The sequence below is a fragment of the Hibiscus syriacus genome, unplaced genomic scaffold (genome assembly GCF_006381635.1).
Source record: "Hibiscus syriacus cultivar Baekdansim isolate YM2019G1 unplaced genomic scaffold, ASM638163v2 tig00010927_pilon, whole genome shotgun sequence".
Taxonomy (NCBI): Eukaryota; Viridiplantae; Streptophyta; class Magnoliopsida; order Malvales; family Malvaceae; genus Hibiscus; species Hibiscus syriacus.
The window spans coordinates 104,779-124,318 of record NW_024062238.1 but is presented as its reverse complement, the minus strand read 5'-3'; the positions used below and the strand labels follow the sequence as shown (position 1 = coordinate 124,318).

At 31.9% G+C, this 19,540-nt stretch overlaps 1 long non-coding RNA gene across 1 annotated transcript; it reads right to left on the bottom strand.

Moving 5' to 3' along the window:
* Positions 1-16,949: 16,949 nt before the first annotated feature.
* Positions 16,950-18,249, bottom strand: LOC120204443. Its single transcript, XR_005523938.1, has 3 exons — positions 17,695-18,249; positions 17,448-17,613; positions 16,950-17,161 (listed from the first exon to the last, which is right to left on the bottom strand). It is a non-coding gene; the product is annotated as an uncharacterized LOC120204443 (long non-coding RNA).
* Between the last annotated feature and the right edge of the window lie 1,291 nt (positions 18,250-19,540).

The following is a 19,540-nucleotide window of genomic DNA, read 5'->3' as shown; positions in this document are numbered from 1 at the left end:
GAATTCATTGATCAAAGTGAATCGAAAACGAGGAGCAAGTCTGAAGTTTAGTGAGGCTAATATTTTGATATATATAAAGTGTCAAGGTGAGTGAAATGCATGCATGAAATTATGCATGGATGTTTTATAAATCATTAGGAAGACCTGCGATTAGTCTAACTTGTTTATATTGGCATGATATTTATGTCGTTTATCATATTATTGGCATGTTTTTAATATGTCAGAGGTTGAAAATATGATACATTGATCACTATTATATGTATATGATCTTATGCCATGAATGTTATTTCGGTTATGAGTTGCCAAATGTTAAATTATATTGGTATACATTGCCATAGATGACTTAATTAAATACTAAATGCCCAAGTATGTTATTAAGGATCGGTGGTATTAATGGCATGCCATAGAGTCTAGTAGCTGCATATCGAATTAGCACTAAAGGATACCTAGCGGATATGGTGGACGCAACCTTATGTGCAAGCACTTCGATGCAAATTGTGGATGCAACCTTATACGTAAGCACCTCGATGCAAATGGCGGACGCAACCTCATACATAAGCACTTCGGTGCGACTCGAATACTAAGTTCCTCATGGGTTTATATATGGGCTATGGTTTATAGATAATATTATTATAATTGAGTTATTATCATGTTTATTATGGTTATATGATAGGTATACAGGTAAGGTGATCATAGCACATTTGACAATGACATTTAATTACATAAATGTGATGTATTGCACTGTTTATTTTTTTAATTGCCTCAATAAGTATATACTTTGCATGTGTTGATTTTGAATCGTAGTTAAAAAGAAAGCGTAGGAGTAAGGAGTACTAAGCAACCCCAAGCATCAATGAGTATATTTACATTATCAGTAAGACATCCCTTGATGTGATTTTGACTTAGTTAGTGGCATGTACATTATAAATGTCCTAGTTGCTCTGGTAAACTATTTTGGAATTGGTTTGTAGTAATTAAACTAAAACTGGTATATTTTAGTATGAATGGACGTTTTTATATTAAATTATGTTTTAACTATTATGTTTGATTTTATGCCATTAAATATTTTATATTAATGGTTATGATTTTGACAAGTTAAAAAAGCAATATTTTTGCCCATTTTGAGTTAGCAAATGTTTTAAATAATTGATGTGACATTTATAACTTGTATTAGTTTACGTATATAGGTAATGGGAGTTACATTTATTGGTATCCAAACTACAGGTTTAGCCGTTTCTAGACATGAATTGAGTTTAAATTAAGTTAAAAATACATACGTGCCACTGGGATGTCAAAATTTTATTGATAATTGTATAAATATCCTATGGTGAATATTATTTAGTTACTAATGTTAGATGATTTTGACTATGCTGAGATGTCAGATCATCAGGAATCAAGTAGAGTGGGTGAGCGTGTTACTACTACACATAGTGGGAGTAATGAGGTGAACCAAATCCATCTCATACTCAGCAAAATATTGAGTTGCCTAATATGAATCAGTAGGATATGCGTATGCAAGATCAAGGACTGTTCCTTCAGGTATTGGATAATATCATTAATCGCCGAACACTAGTATCATTTTTGAAATAACTGAGGAAAATGAGAGCACCTGAATTCTGAGGTGATACTAATGTAGATCCAATGGCTACTGATTACTGGCTGAATGATGTTAAGATCATGTTGAACAAGATTCCATGTGATGATCAAGGAAAGCTGGAAGGGGTTGTATCCTTGTTGATGGAACAACCTAGTGTGTGGTGGAATACAGTCACTACACAAATCACTCCAGAGCAGATTACTTGGGAATTCTTTCTGATGGAATTCAAGGAAAAGTATATTAGGGATGTGTTCATCAATGAAATGATGCAACATTTATTGAATTTGAGGCAGACTATCATATCGATCTATTAATATAAGTGTTCCTCCTGACTGAAAAAACTATAATTGACAAGTTTGTTGCTCAATTGGATCCTTAGTATAAATGGATACTAGTTTCTCATCATTTTATTGCTTTCCAAGAAGCTGTAAATAAAGCAAAGGATATGGAGAAAGTTGATCTTGAAGAAATAGAGGAGAAAAAGCCGCAGTTCAGCAAAAGGTTTGGAAACTCCTTCACTGCCCCATCTTCCAAATGCAACAATGGACATCTGAAGAAAAGTCAAGCATCCTCAGCACATTCGAATAAAAGATTTTTGAATGAAATAAAAATTTACTCAGTAAAATTAAAGAAAGATTTTGAATTTCTGATGTGACATCTGTAACTTGTATTGGTTCACGTATACGGGTTATGGGTGTTACAGATCCAAGGGTTTACTTTGAGATTTTGGAAGTCCTTGCATGAAGCCTTGGGTACTCGGTTAAATTTCAGTAAAGCTTTCCATCCGCAGACAGATGGACAATCTGAGAGGACTATTTAGATTTTGGAAGACATGCTGAGGGCATGTGTAATTGAGTTCAAAGGTTCATGGGAAAAGTATTTACCTTTAGCAGAATTTGCCTACACCAACAACTATCAGTCGAGCATCAAGATGACTCCATACAAAATTTTATACGGGAGAAAATGTCAAACACCATTAAATTGGTTTGAGCTAAAAGATTGGGATCTATTTGGCCTTGATTTATTGAAAGAGGTTGAGGATAAAGTGAAATTTATCCAAGATAGTCTCAAGATATATTCTGATCGACAGTAATCTTATTCGAATTTGAAGAGAAAAGAGATTGATATCAAGAAGGTGATAAAGTCTTTCCTAAAGTATCACCTTGGAAAAAGATTTTTCATTTCGGACTCAAAGGAAAATTAAGTCCGAGATTTATTAGACTTTATGAGATCTTAAAGGGAGTTAGACCACTGGGTTATCAGCTAGCATTGCCTCTGGAGATGGACATGATTAATAATGTTTTTCATGCGTTGATGGTCAAGAATTGTTGATCAGATCCTTCGCATGTAATTACACCAGAGGAGATTAAGATTCGACCAGATCTGAATTATTAAGAAGAACCAGTAAAGATTTTGGCTTGAGGAGTCAAGGAACTGCGGAACAAGACGATCCCTCTAGTCAAAGTGCTTTGACGGAATCACAAAGTCAAGGAAGCTACCTGGGAGAAAGAAAGTGACATGGAAAAGTAGTATCCATACCTCTTTATATCAGATACGTAATAAAATTCGTGGATAAATTTTTCTTAAGGGGAGAGAATAGTAATAACCCAAATTTTGGTTAGTGACCAAAACATAAATTTTGAAAGTTTAATGGTTAAAATATAAAATTGGGAAAATTTAGATACCAAAGTGGTATTTTAAAAAAATAATTTTTATTCCATAAATGGATAGTTCACCGCCCAAGAGTGGAGTTTTGGTGGGAATTAGATTTTGCTATGGTATTTGTATTAAAAGCTAGAAAGTGTTAAAGTTCGGTAAAAAATTGGTAAATCGAATCAAATAAGAATTTTGAGAAAATTTGAAGGGTATTAAATTAAGCTTAAAAATATTATTTCCACAGTTTAAAATAATGGAAAATAATATGGAGCATTTGATTTGAGAATTTATTTCCATGTTCAATTTGGACTGTTGGATTAAAATGACAAGATTGAAATTTTTGGAAGGTTGCATATGAAAAATGGTAAAGGTTGAATTAGTTTTGTTCATATTTGACTTTGGGAAGATGATAAGGGTTATGTGGCTTGGTATGAAGGTAATTCCCAAGTTTCATTAATAGTAAAATTGTCATTTCATAATTAAAAGAATTAAAAATTCATTTAGCTAAATAAATGACAAATTAACATGAAATTAAGCAAAAATTTCGTGAAATATTGTTCATATTTTTCTCTCCAAGCCGTGATCTTTACACCTAGGTAAGAGAAATTTATTTTTTTTCATTTTCAAGCAATTTCCTTTGGATTTTGGATTAAGACGTGAAATAGAAAATTATTCTATTTGAAAAGAGCTATCTTTGGTACCAATATTGCATGCTAATCTTGATTGATTTCAAAGATCCCAAAATTTAGGGTTTTTTTTCATATTAAGATTTCATGAATTGATGTTGAATTTTGAGGTTATTGACGTTGTAGAATCATTTTCAAGCTTGATTGATGATTAAAAATCATCAAACCTCCTAGAAATGCATCAATGATTTTTGGCCTAACCTTGAAATTAGGGAAAGTTTGTGATTTGGTGAAATTAAGATAGGGGTTTAATTGTAGAGACATTGAAATGTTGAATAGAGGTTGATTTCATGCTTGAATCAAATTGAAATCAAGTAAAAATCGTGGGACCCTAGACTTGTACCCTTTGACCTATGCAATTGGTAGTGAGAAAAATTATGGAAAAATTTTGTAGAGGTTGGAAATGATGTAGGAAGGATTCTACAAGCCTTAGAAAAATTTTGGGATAATTTTGTAATTTTTGGAATGGTGGGGGACTTATTCGGAAATTATGGAAAAGTTGTAGTTAATGTGTAAATGTTCAATACTTGATGTACTATGCTGGAAATTACTATTTGTGTGTTGAAATTTAAGTTATAATGTGAAATTGGATCAATTTGGAAGCTTGGCAAGTTAGGTGACTATTATTGAAATTTCGAATAGTTTGGGGGCTTTAAAGATGATTTTGCAAAATTTTGAATAGTATTGGAATTTGATTGGGTAAAATGGTAAAGGGATATTTTATATAAATTGGAAAAGTTGGTATGAATTCTAAAAGAATTCATAATTGTTAGAACAAATTGTATCGAATAAGTTTCAAATATATTTATGGATTGATGTTATTGGAATTTATTTATGTTAGTACAGTACTAACATACGTTTTCGATATGTATTTGTGACTTTGTATAGATCGTGATTGATTTCATGATCAAAGTGAATAAAAAATGAGGACCAAGTTTGAAGCTTAGTGAGGCTAATATATATATATAAAGTGTCAAGGCGAGTGCAATGCATGCATGACATTATGAATGGATGTTTTATACATCATTAGGAAGACTTACGATGAGTCTACCTTGTTTATATTGGCATGATATTTATATCATTTATCATATTATTGACATGTTTTTAATATGTCAAAGGTTGAAAATATGATGCATTCATCACTATTATTTGTATATGATGTTAAGCCATGAATGTTATTTCGGGTATGAACTGCCCAATGTTAAATTATATTGGTATACATTGCCATGGATGAATTAATTAAAAACTATATGCCTAAGTATGTTACTGAGGGTCGGTGGTATTGATGGCATGCCATATAGTCTAGTAGTTGCATATCGAATTAGCACTAAAGGATACCTAGTGCATATGGTGGACGCAACCTTATGTGTAAGAACTTTAGTGCAAATGGTGGATGAAACCTTATGCGTAAGCACTTCGATGCAACTCAAATATCGGGGTCCTCATGGGTTTATATTCAGGGCTATGGTTTATTGATAATATTATTATAATTGGGTTATTATCATGTTTATTATGGTAATGTGATAGGTATACAGGTAAGGTGATCATAGCACATTTGACAATGACATTTAATTACATGCATGTGATGTATTGCATTGTTTTTTATTTTAGTTGCCTCACCAGCGTATGATGATTTTCACGCGTAGGTAAAAAGCAAGCGTAGGAGTAAGGTGTACTGAGCAACCCCAAGCATTAAGGAATATATTTACAGTATCAGTAAGACATCCCTTGATGTGATTTTGACTTAGTTAGTGGCATGTGCCTTATAAATGCCCTAGTTGATCTGTTAAACTATTTGGAACTGGTTTGTAGTAATTAAACTAACACTACTTTACTATGGATAATACTATATAATATTATTAGTATGAATGGATTTTTTATATTAAATTATGTTTTAAATATTATTTTTTTGATTTTATGCCATTAAATATTTTATATTAATGGTTATTATTTGGACAAGTTGAAATTTTTCCCCATTTTGAGTTAGAAAATGTTTTAAAAAATTGATGGGACATCTATAACCCGTACTAGTATATATATACATATACGAGTACTGGGTGTTATAGTTAAGGTTAGGGTTTACGGAAAAGATTAACTTTTGATCGTTTTTATATGGAAATTGATTGAGACTACATGCAAATGATGATAGGAACTTGAATTCATGCATATGTGTTCATTTGATAAGCTAATAGAATTAGTGAATAAGCTAAGGATGCAAATTAGAGAAATTTGCCTAAATTGGTAATCTGAACAGTAAGTTTGTATACAAAAAGATATGAATTTTTATCCGATGATAGGTCAGAAATTTGGGCAACATATTATGTTCAAAACATAGTATATAAGTCGGATTAGAAAATTCACCGTAAATTGTACAAGTTAAACTAGAAGAAGTGACTTATATGGTTAGATTTGTATTCGAATCTAGTTTCTAATGGTACAAATGTAATAAATTTTAAGTGCTAGATTAATACATAATAATATTTCTTTGAGGGTAGTACAAACTACCAAAATATGAAATTAAGGTAAATTATGCATTTTATTATACTCTTATGTTATATGTTATCTTAATTGTTTGAAATGAGACAACTCTATTATCTTAGCATGATAATTATGAAATTTATCATATGATGAAATTATGAGAATTTAATGGAAATGTTGTTTAGAGGATGAATTCATGCTTGAATCAAAATGTAATCCATGCTATGAAAACATAAAAGTATTCATCCAAAGGGAAAGAAATAAGGAAAAATTGTGAGAAAATTATGCAAGGGTTATAAATGATGTATAAGTGATTCTACATGCTTTGAATTTGATTTGGACTAATTTGGAAAATTGTAATATAGGAGCCTATTCGTATAAATTAATAAATATAGGGATTAATGTGTGATTGTTCAATAGATTTTATATTATACTAGAACTTATTATTAAAATGTTGAATTTGATGTTAGAATGTGAAATTAGAATAATTTGGAAAGTTGGTAAAGTTTGAGGACCAAATCATAAATATGGAAGAGATAACGACTTAAGTGAAAAATATGTAATTATTGAGGTATTATGTTTGAATTAAATGCTGGAATTTTTAGTAATTTTAATTAAAGCTTGAATTAAAGTTAATTTGTAAGATTATTAAGATTGAGGATTAAATTTCAAATTTTTATAAGTTGTGGGTTTGAAATGGAGTTTGGTATAAAGTTGATGAGTAGAATTTGAATTCATTGTTTGAATGTTTGAATTTGTCTTATGATGATTGAATTTGGGATTAAATGATTAAAAGGAGCATATTGAATAAGATAGAAAAGTTGATATGAATTCTAGAAGAATTTATCCTATGGTTAGATTATGAATTTGAATCGAATTTGGAAGATTGTAATAGTATAAGGGCTAAATAGTAATAAAGGAAAAAGGATGAGAATTTAACTAGCAATTGTGTAATTCTATATAATTTTAAGCAACATATTGGAATTGAATATTAAAATGTTGATTTTTGGTTGATGTTGTAAGTTTATTAAAGTTTGGGGACCAAAATGTAAATTTCATAAAGTTTGAGTTTGAAAGTTACTTAATAAATATGAATATTAAAGCCCTTGAAGTTTAAATAATAGAATAGTGATACTGATGTTAATTGGGACTGATTTGGAAATATGTATAAGTTTAATGAATAAATTGTAAATATGGAGAAATTATGGGTTAAAATAGAAAATAACATAATATGTAAAGCTTAAGTAAATTGTAATGATAATTGAGTATTAGAAGGACTTGAAATGATAAATTGGAATATGGTTAAGTTGTTAAGAACCTTTTTGCAATTACATGAGAAGTTGAAGGATTAATATGCAAAGGTTAGAAAGCTAGTGTACTATGCTAAAATTTATAATTGGATAATGAATTATTGAATTTGGATTAATGTGGTAAGTTGTATAAGATAGAGGTCTAATTCACAAGTTTTAGGAAAGTTGGAGGTGAAATTATAATTATGTCAAGATAATGCATTAGATTGGAAATAATGTGAAAGTTGTTGAATATGATGATTGATATAGATTTAATTTAAATATTAAGAATTATTTTGGATATTTTTGAAATGAGAGGTTATACTTAAAAGAAAAGTTTATTCACAGCTAAATGTGAAATGTTGAAAAGCTAAGTGAATTGTTGTGAGAAATAATTATTTAAGGGAATTGGATGGTTAATTTGATAGAGCTAAAATTTGTTATCAATTTGGTGGAAGAAATCAACATTGAATATGCATTAATAATGTTTTAAAGATATTTATACGAATATGAGTTTATTATGTTAATTAAATGTACTAATATATGATTGAAATATTATATGAATTTGATAATTTTCATATAAATGCTTTATATGGAAAAGGATATAAGATTTAAATAAAAGCTCAATGTATAAGACTTGTGAGACAATAGTACGCGAGGTGGAGTGATTATTGATTACTGATATTGGCACTATATGTGCACTATTGGTCTCACGATGTTTTGACTTTGTGAGGTACCATATCTGATTATTGATACAATGATGTTATGTTCTACAGTACTTGCACGTTCACTGATACTTGCACTTTATGTGCGTTCTGGCACTTTATGTGCGATTTGTTACTAGCAGTACATAGTGCATATTGGGCACTAAATATGTCATACTATTACTGGCAGTATATTGCATATTGGACACTGAATGTGCTATATTGTTACTGGCAGTTTATATTACATATTGGTCACTAATGTGTCATACAATTACTAGTAGCTATGTTGCATACAGGGCACTAATGTGCCATACAGTTACAGGAAGTTATACTATATATCATACTGAACACTAATAACTGATTCGAGTACCATGTATTCTCATTATTATACATTGGGTTGTAAAATGAAACTAGAAGAAATAGTACAATAAAAGTTACAATGTAGTAAAAGATATAACATAGCAAAAGATACTGTGCAGTAAAGGATACAATACAGTAAATGAAATAGTACAGTAAAGGAATCAGTATAATAAAAGAAACATTTCAATAAGAGAAACATTATAGTTAAATAAACAGTATAAGAAGAAAAGACAGTACTTGTTCGATTATTATTGTATTCCAGTAAAGTTTTATATGCAAAACTTGATTTATACTGAATGATTTATAGACAAAAAGTTATATTGGTTTGGATTAGAATATAAATGATAAGTGCGTAATGTGAACATTATAGTAATAGGTATTGTCAGTGGGGGTGGTCGAGTGGCGGTAGACAACAACCATAAAGGAGATGTTAAAATAAACTTCAAGCATAATGCAACAAAATAACCATAACATTTGACAGTAGTGTCAAACTTGGCCGTATTTTTTTTTTTGGAACATTTGACCACTAAACGTTTAATTTTGGGTAAAAAATACCCTTGATGGATGGAAACGTTAGTCAACTGTCAATGCCAGATGCTGATGGGCAAGTACACATGGACATGTAAGCATACATGACATGTCCATGTCGGAAATCATGATGGCGTGGCACTGTCACGTCAAAATTTTTAAAAATAAAATAAATAATTCTTCATTTTTTACGTTTTTTTATTGGATTAAGGATGAGGTTAATTGGATAATTACACCGCTAACAATATTCGACGTGGAGGTAGGAGCGGCGGAGAATAAGAAGAAGCATGACGAAAAAGATGGATCCATGGAGGCTTTTCGATTGGAACGATTCTTACCACGAATGGTTCTTAGAGTGCTTTTAGTTGAATCTGATGATTTCACTCGTCATATTATCGCCGCTCTTCTTCGTAAATTCAGTTACAGAGGTTTCTTCTTTACCTTTCCTTTCTTCATTTTGTTAAATGGTTGTTATTTTTATCTAGATCTATAAATTAATTGTATTACTAGTTTGATTCTTTTGATTCTCTTTAATTACTAATTTTCGATTTTCACAGCTCGCTCTGTTCACACGATCGAACTGGCATCAGATTTGGTCTTTACAAGATAATTGTTGAAGGTGATTCAATGACAATTTCCATCAAACTCTCCTCCCTAGAACAAGACTTCTCTGAAATTAGCACATTAGTATGGGAAGCATATAATCGAGCTACCCATCTCCACTCATGTGAATTCAAGTTTATCCCTAGAGAAGGTAATAAAATAGCTCACCTCCGGACAACAGATTCCTCGCTGGGCAACGATGATATCTAATGGGTAGAAGAAGCACCTCAAAGGGCAACCCTTCGAATCGTAGAGGATGAAAAAAGACTAGACCCTTCGTAGCCCTTGACGAACCACATTTGATGAACTTTGAAGGATATACTCGATGTTACTCTTAATTTTTTGCATACTCATCAACGATCTTCTCTGCACTGGAAAAGGAAATAACGATCGTTTTTCACCTTTTCTGTTTTCGTGTTTAGGTTTCAAAATCCTTAATCTGGATTTGAGATTTCAACATTTATGTTTCTCTTTTCTTTTCATTCATTGTTCAATCTCTGTTTTGGAATGGGGCACAGTTGGCACCCAATTTGATTTTTTTAATAAATGGTTGGTTAAGCTGATGTGGCACAAACACCAATCGTGTCACTCTCTAATTGGTCATAAATAATTAAATATAAATAATATTAATCATAAAATTATTTATTTTATTTTAAAAATTCTGACATGGCAAACATGCCACATCAGCTTCCATGTCCGTTTGTGCTTGCTCTGTTAGCATCTGGCGTTGATCGTCAGTTGACTGACGGTTCCATCCATCAATGACTATTTTTGACCCAAAACTAAACGTTCAGTGGTCAATTGTTCCAACAAAAATAATACGGGCAAGTTTGACATTACTGTCAAATGTTAGGGTTATTTTATTGCATTATGCCTAAATTTAATTTTAGAAATTACAAATGTTATATATATATATATATATATAGTGATGTGAAAGTATATTTCAAGAGTTGTACCGAAATGTGAAATAATATAGTATGAAAAAATATATCAAGAAAAGTGAGAATACATTAAATTGCTAAATGGATATATTTGAGTGTAGTACTAAATTTATGTTGTGGATATTAAACGATTAATTTTGAATTAGGCGGTTTTAGTTGTAATATGAAGTAGTATTAAACTGCTTAGTTGTTGCATGAAATTGGAAGAGAATAGGAATTCATTATGATTTTATATGATTAAATAGTTTAACAATAAATGTTAAATTTAGAAATTTTAAAAGAAGCAAATTTTAACAACTTCAAATAAGAAATGTTATACAAAAACAATATGACATCCTTAAATTGTATTTTGGTAAGAATCCAGGTTAAGGGTGATACACTATCCACCCTATCCCTTTCATTCATAAGCCCATCACAACGACCAAGAATACTTATGCAGCCATTCTATTGATCATTTATCATATTCAACCCACCGTTTCACTTTACATCAACTATCAAGCCTTCCATTTGAGTCAATCTTCTGTCAGGTGTTTACTCTCTCACTAGATTCACAATCAAAGGGTACCCTAAATCATTTGTCCCTGCGTATGAACACCCAAATATCAAAATTTGAGTTTTGATATTTAAGGATTTAGGGTTTTGATGTAAGAATTGAGTATTATGATTTGAGAATTTCAGTAGCAATGTTGGCGAAAGAAATTGGGGGTTTCTGTTGATAGTGCTAGGGGTGCACAAAAAATCCGAATATCCGATTTTGCGAAAAAAATATCCGAAATCGGATTTGGGAAAAACCGGTTTTTTTAACCAGATCGGACTTTTTTAAACTGGTTATTTTAACCGGTTTGGAAAAAAACCTAGACCGGTTTTTTTACCGGATAAAAAATCGGTTTGAAAAAAACCGGTTAAAAAACCGGTTTTTATCCGGAAAAAAAAACCGGTCTGGGTTTAAAAAACTAGCCGTTAATATAGCCGTTGGGGGGTTTTGTGACCGTTTTTAACCATTTTTTTCTTTAAACAATTATCATTTTACCACCCTAAACATGTATAAATAGGTTGGGGATGTATTTGGTTGATTACAACTTTCTCAAATCTTATTACACAACACCTAAACATCTCTCAAATCTTATTTTTGTAATTTTTTGTTCATCATGAGTAACACGGCTGAATCTTCCGTCGGGGGAAACCTTGAAGTCGTGAGAGTGATCGAACACACTCGAAACAAAGATATTTGGGATCACTACGATTTATGTGAGATGTCAAATGGCTCGAGGAGGGCGCGTTGTAAACTTTGTCTAAAGTTGCTTGCATCGGAAGGAAACACAACGTTGAAGAACCATTTGACAAAATCATGCAAGGCACTTCGCTCAAGATCGGATCCTAGTCAATCGAATCTTACACCGCAAGGTGGTGTTTTTGTTTACGACAACGAAAAATTACGAGAAGCGTTTACAAAGTTCGTGATTACAAAAGCATTGTCGTTCGACCACTTTGATGGTGAAGATTTCACGACAACAATTCAAAATGCAACCACTTTATACTCAAGTAAGTCGTACTACCCTTAGAAGAGATGCTATAAAAATGTGGCGTACGACGAGGAAAAAATGATTTTAGGATTCCAAGAACACCGTTATGGTGTGTCGCTTACATGTGACGTTTGGAGTTCCCCTCATAATACCGGAAATTATTTTTTAGCCTTTACGTCACATTGGTTAGATCAAGATAATTGGCAAATGATGAAAAGAACAATCGCGTTTGAATTATTTGGTGAGCCGCATACCGGTGCTAATTTATTTACACTTTTAAAAGGGTAATTTGTCTTTTTAAATTAGAAAATAAAGTTTTTTCTATATCCTTTGATAATGCATCGAATAATACAAACGCGGTTCCAAGATTGAAAATATTACTTTCACCGATTTTAGACGGTGCGTTTTTTCATACCCGTTGTGTTGCACACATAATTAATTTATCCGTGCAAGCCGGTTTGGAGATTATTGAGCCGATTAGATTAGAATTTAAAACAATGATAAAATCGGTTCTTTGTAACAACAACAAAAGACTAAATGATTATAAACGATTTTGTAAGTCCGTTAATAAAAAAACTTTGGGTCCTAATTTGGATTGTCCAACTCGTTAGAACTCAACTTGGATGATGATGCATACTGCCTTAAGGCAAAGGGAAACATTGCAAACATTTCACGATCGGCTTTTCGAGAGGGGTCATGTCCCAAACAAATATCTAGATTCGAGTTGGGAAACTATAGCCAAAATAACCGATTTGCTTGGGGTTTTTAAAAATGCAACGACTTTTTTATCCGGTGTTTATTACCCTACTAGCCCGTTGGTTCTTAATCAAATATTTTTGTTGGCTACCCGACTAAATGACTTTGAATTTGAAACCGAAGTTTTTCAAGAAATTGGTTTTGCAATGAAGGAAAAACTTTTAAAATATTTTAAGGAGATTCCCCCCATTTTTACTTGTGCCGCCGCTTTAAACCCAACGTTAAATGTTGGCGGGGTTGAAACACTAATTGAACAAATTGCGTTTGCTTTTAATCTAACCGATGATGAACCCAACTTTGTCCAAAACCAAATAAATTATTTTAACAAATGTTTTCGAGACATGTTTGCAATTTATTTAACTAAATACGGATCAAGTAGTGTAATACACGATCAAATGAGAATTAATGCGGAATCTTCTAGTAGACGTCCAAGTAACATAAATTTGAATCTTTTTAACACTCTTGTAAATTCCCAATCCAATCGATCACGTACTACTACCCCAAGTAGCGAGTTGAGAAATTACATGTCATGCGATTTTCTATCAAAACTGACATTTGAAGAGTTTGAAAGTTTGGATATTTTGGCTTGGTGGAAAGAAAAGAAAGCACAATTTCCGATTCTAGCCGCCATGGCCCGTGATTTACTAACCGTCCAAGCTTCTACGGTAACTTCGGAATCCACTTTTTCTGTTAGTGGCAGAGTTATATCGCAACGGAGATCAAGACTAAGTCCCGAGTCGGTGGAAGTATGCATTTGTTTAAAGGATTATTTGGATGGAGCGGCTCGTAAGCAACATATCACCACCCTAGAAGATGCAATTGATGCCGATTTGGAAGCAAGCTTACACATTAAAGAAGTCGAACATAGAATATCCCCTCCAAACGAAGAAGGCGAAGATGATGAAGAAGAGATGGCAATGTAGTTTATTTTTAAACATTATTTCAATTATCGTAAACTTTGTTTCAATTATCGAACTTGAAGTTTTTAAGTATTTGAATTTATCGAACTTGGACGTTTTTAAGTATTTGAATTTATCAAACTTGGAAGTATTTAAGTATTCCAATTATCGTAAACTTTGTTGCAATTGATGACGATGTAATTTTAATAATATTAAAATCGGTTTTTTTATAACCGGTTTTTTAAAAAAACCGGTTTTTTAAAAACTGAAACCGGTTACACCTGTTAGGATATCCGGCCCTCCAAACCGGTTAGAAACCGAACCGGTTATTTTATAAACCGGTTTTTTTCTATGGGAAAAAACCGGATCGGATGAAAACCGATCCGGATCGGATTGAAATCCGACTTCTGTGCAATCCTAGGTAGTGCTACACCGATCGTTGACATTTGTGGAGGCTGGCAAAGATAGAGAAGATTGAAATTAGAGATTTTAGGGATTTTGGAGATTTTTTTTTGTAATTTTATAACATTTTAGGTTTTTTAAAAAATATAATTTTAATTTTTAATTGAAATAAAATTTAAAAAAAAATATATAAACATGACATGTATCGTTTAATGGGTTTTTTAAATTGTTGTTACGTCTCAAGCACCAAAAAGTGTAACAGAAAATAGTTAGACACCTAAATGTATAACGGAGAAAAATATTAGACGTATTTTTAATAGAAAAAAATTGAACACATAAAATTATCTTTCGCTACTTAATTTTGCATTAAACCTAAAACAAAAAAAAATGAACTAGGATAGTTTTGAGATTTAAGTTACGGCCACAAAATCTTGTGATTGTTATTTTCTTGTTCATCAAAATATACACTACTTCCGTATGCGCTGTATTAATTTTCCATGCGAATCCATTGTGAAAGACAAAAGCTGCTTTTATCTTGGTAAGTTTGTTTTCTTTCTAGTGTAATTTTCACGGGGTTTCCAGTTGGTTACATGGAAGTTGTGTTACCAAAACTCTTGGTTCACACGCTATCCTTTCTGGGTTTCGTCCAAAATATAATTTCTGCCCTTTATGACTACATGGGACTCCGACTTCCAAAATTAATTCTTCAACTAGCAGTCAAGAAACATACAATTCAGAAGAAACGTTCAGAGGAACAGTTTCGGGAGATCAATATAGGACGTCTAGTATGTTTTCTCAAAATCAGAATAAAATGTAATCATAGTTTAAAATTAGTAGTAGTTTATTTCAGTAAAACATGTTTTTAAAATTACTGTAATACTTCCACCCGAACACTACATATGCAGTACCCAATATACAGGACAGAAAGAAATGACCAGCTAGCTGAACCTCATAACTCCATACATCTACCCAGACAGTACCCATATCAGATCATACAATAACAATAATTCCAAAACCCATCAATTAGACATTTTTTTAGTAAAAACATGTGATATGTAACATGAAAAAGTAGGAGCCAGATGTATTATGTATCAGAAAACACTGATTGTATTTTTGTTTCAAAATCAGAGTTATACTTTTCAAAACAGGGAAGATAGAAACACACTAGAGGATTCAGATATTTTTCGGATGCACGAAGTAATTATCAGGAAAGAAAACATAAACTTTTATAAATTGATCGGATTACAAAAATGAGACCCCTATTAAAAGAGTTTGATTAATAATGAATCGATTCAAACATTTAGGAATTAGTACTCCAGAAGAAAATGGAAATTTGAGTGCATCAGGATAGTATTCATGAACCTTTACCACATAGTAGTTCAAGATTAAGATTTACTGAGAATGATTCCATTATTCAGGCCACTGGGGCCTTTTAGACATTATGATTCTCGTAGAATTCTCAATAACTTTATCCAATAATGGTAAGACGATGATTTACAATATCCATAATTTATATTGAATTATCAGAATTTCGAGTCAGATTGAACTATTAGATCTCTACACTGCGATATTTACCAATCATTGAGACCGAAATACATCACGATTATTCATTTTCTAATACTGACTACATTAGTTGAACTGATCAACTTTAGAATCTTTATTGAACGAATCTCGAGCGGACAAACATGTAATCCGGGGGTGTTTATTTTATTTCTATATTGTAGCACTATTAAGAATGACCGACTTGCCTGGGTCCTGTTCCTTAACCTTTACAGATGTTACAATACATAGGTTTATCAATGTTTCCAAAATTTATCCAAGTCATCCACTTATTTCTATGTCATAAGGGTATTTGGGTCAATTTAATACTTGAGTGTATTTCAATCCTGTATTCGATTTAGTCTTTTCATATAATTTAGTCATATAAAGTGCAATCGACAAATTGGTTTTCAGGTATTTATTCAGAAATTAGAATATCCAAGCATGTTGCGATCTCAAAGGTTAGGAGTCTAGTATTAGGTTTTTCAAATCAAATCATGAATTTAACCAATGAACTCGTAGTTCTATCAAGTCAAGAATGAAATCCTATGTCATTTTCTATGTTAGGCGAAATCCAAGTATTTTGTTCATTTCAAGGATATTTCAATCAAATCGTTTAATTTTGTCATAGGCATTACTTTAAGTAAATCAATCTTCAAGTGTTTACTCAAGAATCGAATTTCTAAGTCGTCTTCCAACTCAGAGGAAAAAAAAATCAAATGTCAGGATTTTTTAACAGAACCAACACTTAGTCGATGAATATAGTGGTTTTATCGGATCAAGTTTAGCTTTTTGTGTCATTTCCATTTCTAGGGACAATCCCTGCCTTCGTAATTTCTTATCCAAATATTTTCAGTATTAAAACCTTTATTGAGAGTAATCAGAATTTTAAGGATCCTGAGGTTTATTAATTTACTAATTAATCACTGAACTTGGATTATTTCTTATTAATCTTCTAACTTTTTATGCGAGTCATCTGAGTCTTATGAAGTTTACTAACTTTATATCGTATTTAGTTCGAGTCATCGATAGTTAACTATACGTAAATGACCAATAACATTAATTCAAGCAACCAATACCAAGTGTTCCACAAAGTATGCAAAAACTAGTAATGTATTACCTTGATTTTCGAGCCACATTGATCGACCATTTAAAATATATTTGGTCGCCCTTGAACTTGAATTCGATGTCTCATAAAATCTTAGATACATAACAAAACAAATTATATTAGAAACAGAACTTAATCGGGTGAGAGACTAAACACTGAAAAATAACTTTATCGGATTTGAATTTGGACAAATATACTTCATATTCAAACTTATATGACTTTTTGAAAAAAATTGAATTTTTGGGTCAAAATCAACCTGGTCAAAATCAATTATAGTCAAAGTCAAAGGTCCGGATCAAAGAAGGGTCTGAGTTGACTTAGCATGAATTAACTTAGCATGAGTTGACTTAGTGAGTTGATTCAGTTGGGAAAACATACCAATTTGATCTAAGGCAGACCAATTCAAACCGGTTCGATCCAACTAGACTGGTTCTAGAAGGTTCATAGCCAGCCGAGAAGCCCTCTGCATGACGGTGGTTCATGGTGGTGTGTGAAGACTATGACGGGATCGGTTCCGATGGTCGATTACTCCCTATTCAAGCTCCTAGAAAAATCAACCAAAATCAATCTATAATCCAACCCAAAGTCCGCTGAAAAAACAAAAGAAATCGATCAAAAGCTTAACCCAACATCGGACGACGAAGATGCGACGATAAGGTAACACCATCGACGGAGTTTTGATCGAAATTGATCGGAGAACACAGTAGTGGAGGCGGTTAAGCAAACCAACGTTGGGATTGACCAGAAATTAAAGGAGACAGTGGGCAGCGATTTGGGTTTTGGCGAGCAAACAAACGCCGATTCACGACGAACAATGACGTTTCAAGGAAAGGGAAGATAGGGGTTTTGGTCGGACGTACAAGGTGCTTCGATCGGTGTTAATGGTGACGATCACTGCCCAGTATTGGTTGGAAAAGGAGACGGATCTTCAAACGTTTTCTACCAAATTCGTGACAAACGATAGCCGATTAGTTTGTTTGATGGACAGGGTTAAGATCGCATGATGATGGTGAAGAAGTTCGTGGCAGCGGTGTAAGCTACTGCTAGTCGAAGACGGTGAACGGTGTTGGGCAATCGATTAGGGCGGGGTTTTGGGATATTTTGGAAGCTTTGGGTGATTTCACGATTGGGAATTGATTTTGGGTGAAAAGGACTTATAAAATCCCACCTAAAATAACTTAACATAATTTTCTATCATTTCTTATCACCTAAGGTAGCCTAGTTTGATTGGCTAAGGCTTTGGTTGGTTAATAATGGGTCACTTGTTAAGTCATGTGAAACTTATTTTTTTGTTATTTTTTTTAATTTTAACATTTCAAGGAAAATTTATGGCTAAATTCTGATCAGGTCCTTGGACAAGTTGAAAGCTGATGAAATATATACTAAATTCTCAATTCCTCACAATTTAGTCCCTCAAATTTAATTTAAGCTCTAAATTTTGGGGTGTGACAACTAATTATGAAAAATTTTAAGTTATTTGATTCTATTTTATAACTCAATTTGAATCTAAAATTTTTCGAGTCGAGTCAAGTTTATAAAATTACAAGTTAAATCAATTTGAGTCATATTTTCTTAAGTCAAGTTAAAAAAATCAGTTTTTTTCCTTGACCCGCACTGGATATACGTGAAAAGTTGAATTTGTATAGTTCCTTGGATCCGATATTCGTCAGTAGTGTATCAGTATGCCGGACAGCACCGTGAGCATCTTGAGCTTCTTTGTAGAAGGATGTTCTATTCCTATTCGGCTAAATGTATGCCCAAAAGTAATTGTTACAAATATACAGGAGATGACGGTTTTTTTTCCCGGGAGGGAAAATTAATTGGTCCAATAAGTCAGTTTAAAATTTATTTTATAATTTACGGAAAATGCTACAATGACGTGACGAGTTTGTCTAAATAATATTTTTATTCAAACTCATTATTTCGACATGTCGAATTTCAATAAAATATAATCTTTTATTAGATTTTATCATATCGAGATGAAAAGTTTAAATAAAAAATATATTTATTAAAACTCATCACGTCGACGTAACAAATTTTAAATCACTATAATAAAATGTCGTATATCCCTATATAATTTCCTTTGTGTTGTACTGGGCTAAATAATTAGTCTACCATATTGGGCCAATTTTATCGGATATGACTACAGTAAAGTTGTAAAACATGAATGTCAAGACTAACGTGAAAATTAAAAAAATAATAAAAAGAAGAATCAAGGACATAAAAATAAATATACTAAATATCAAAAATAAAAATATGAAAAGATTTCTAACAACGTAAACTAAGTCATCATTTCTCTCTAATCTCACACCTTAAACAACTCCATCGGTCCCATAAAAATTGTCTCTTATTGACTTTTAAAAAGTCAATATGTGATCAGTTTCTTTTTCTTTTTTTATTATTTAAGTTTATTGATTAATAAGTTTAAAGATTGTAATTCATTAATATGATAACACAAGCTTGTTCCTAGA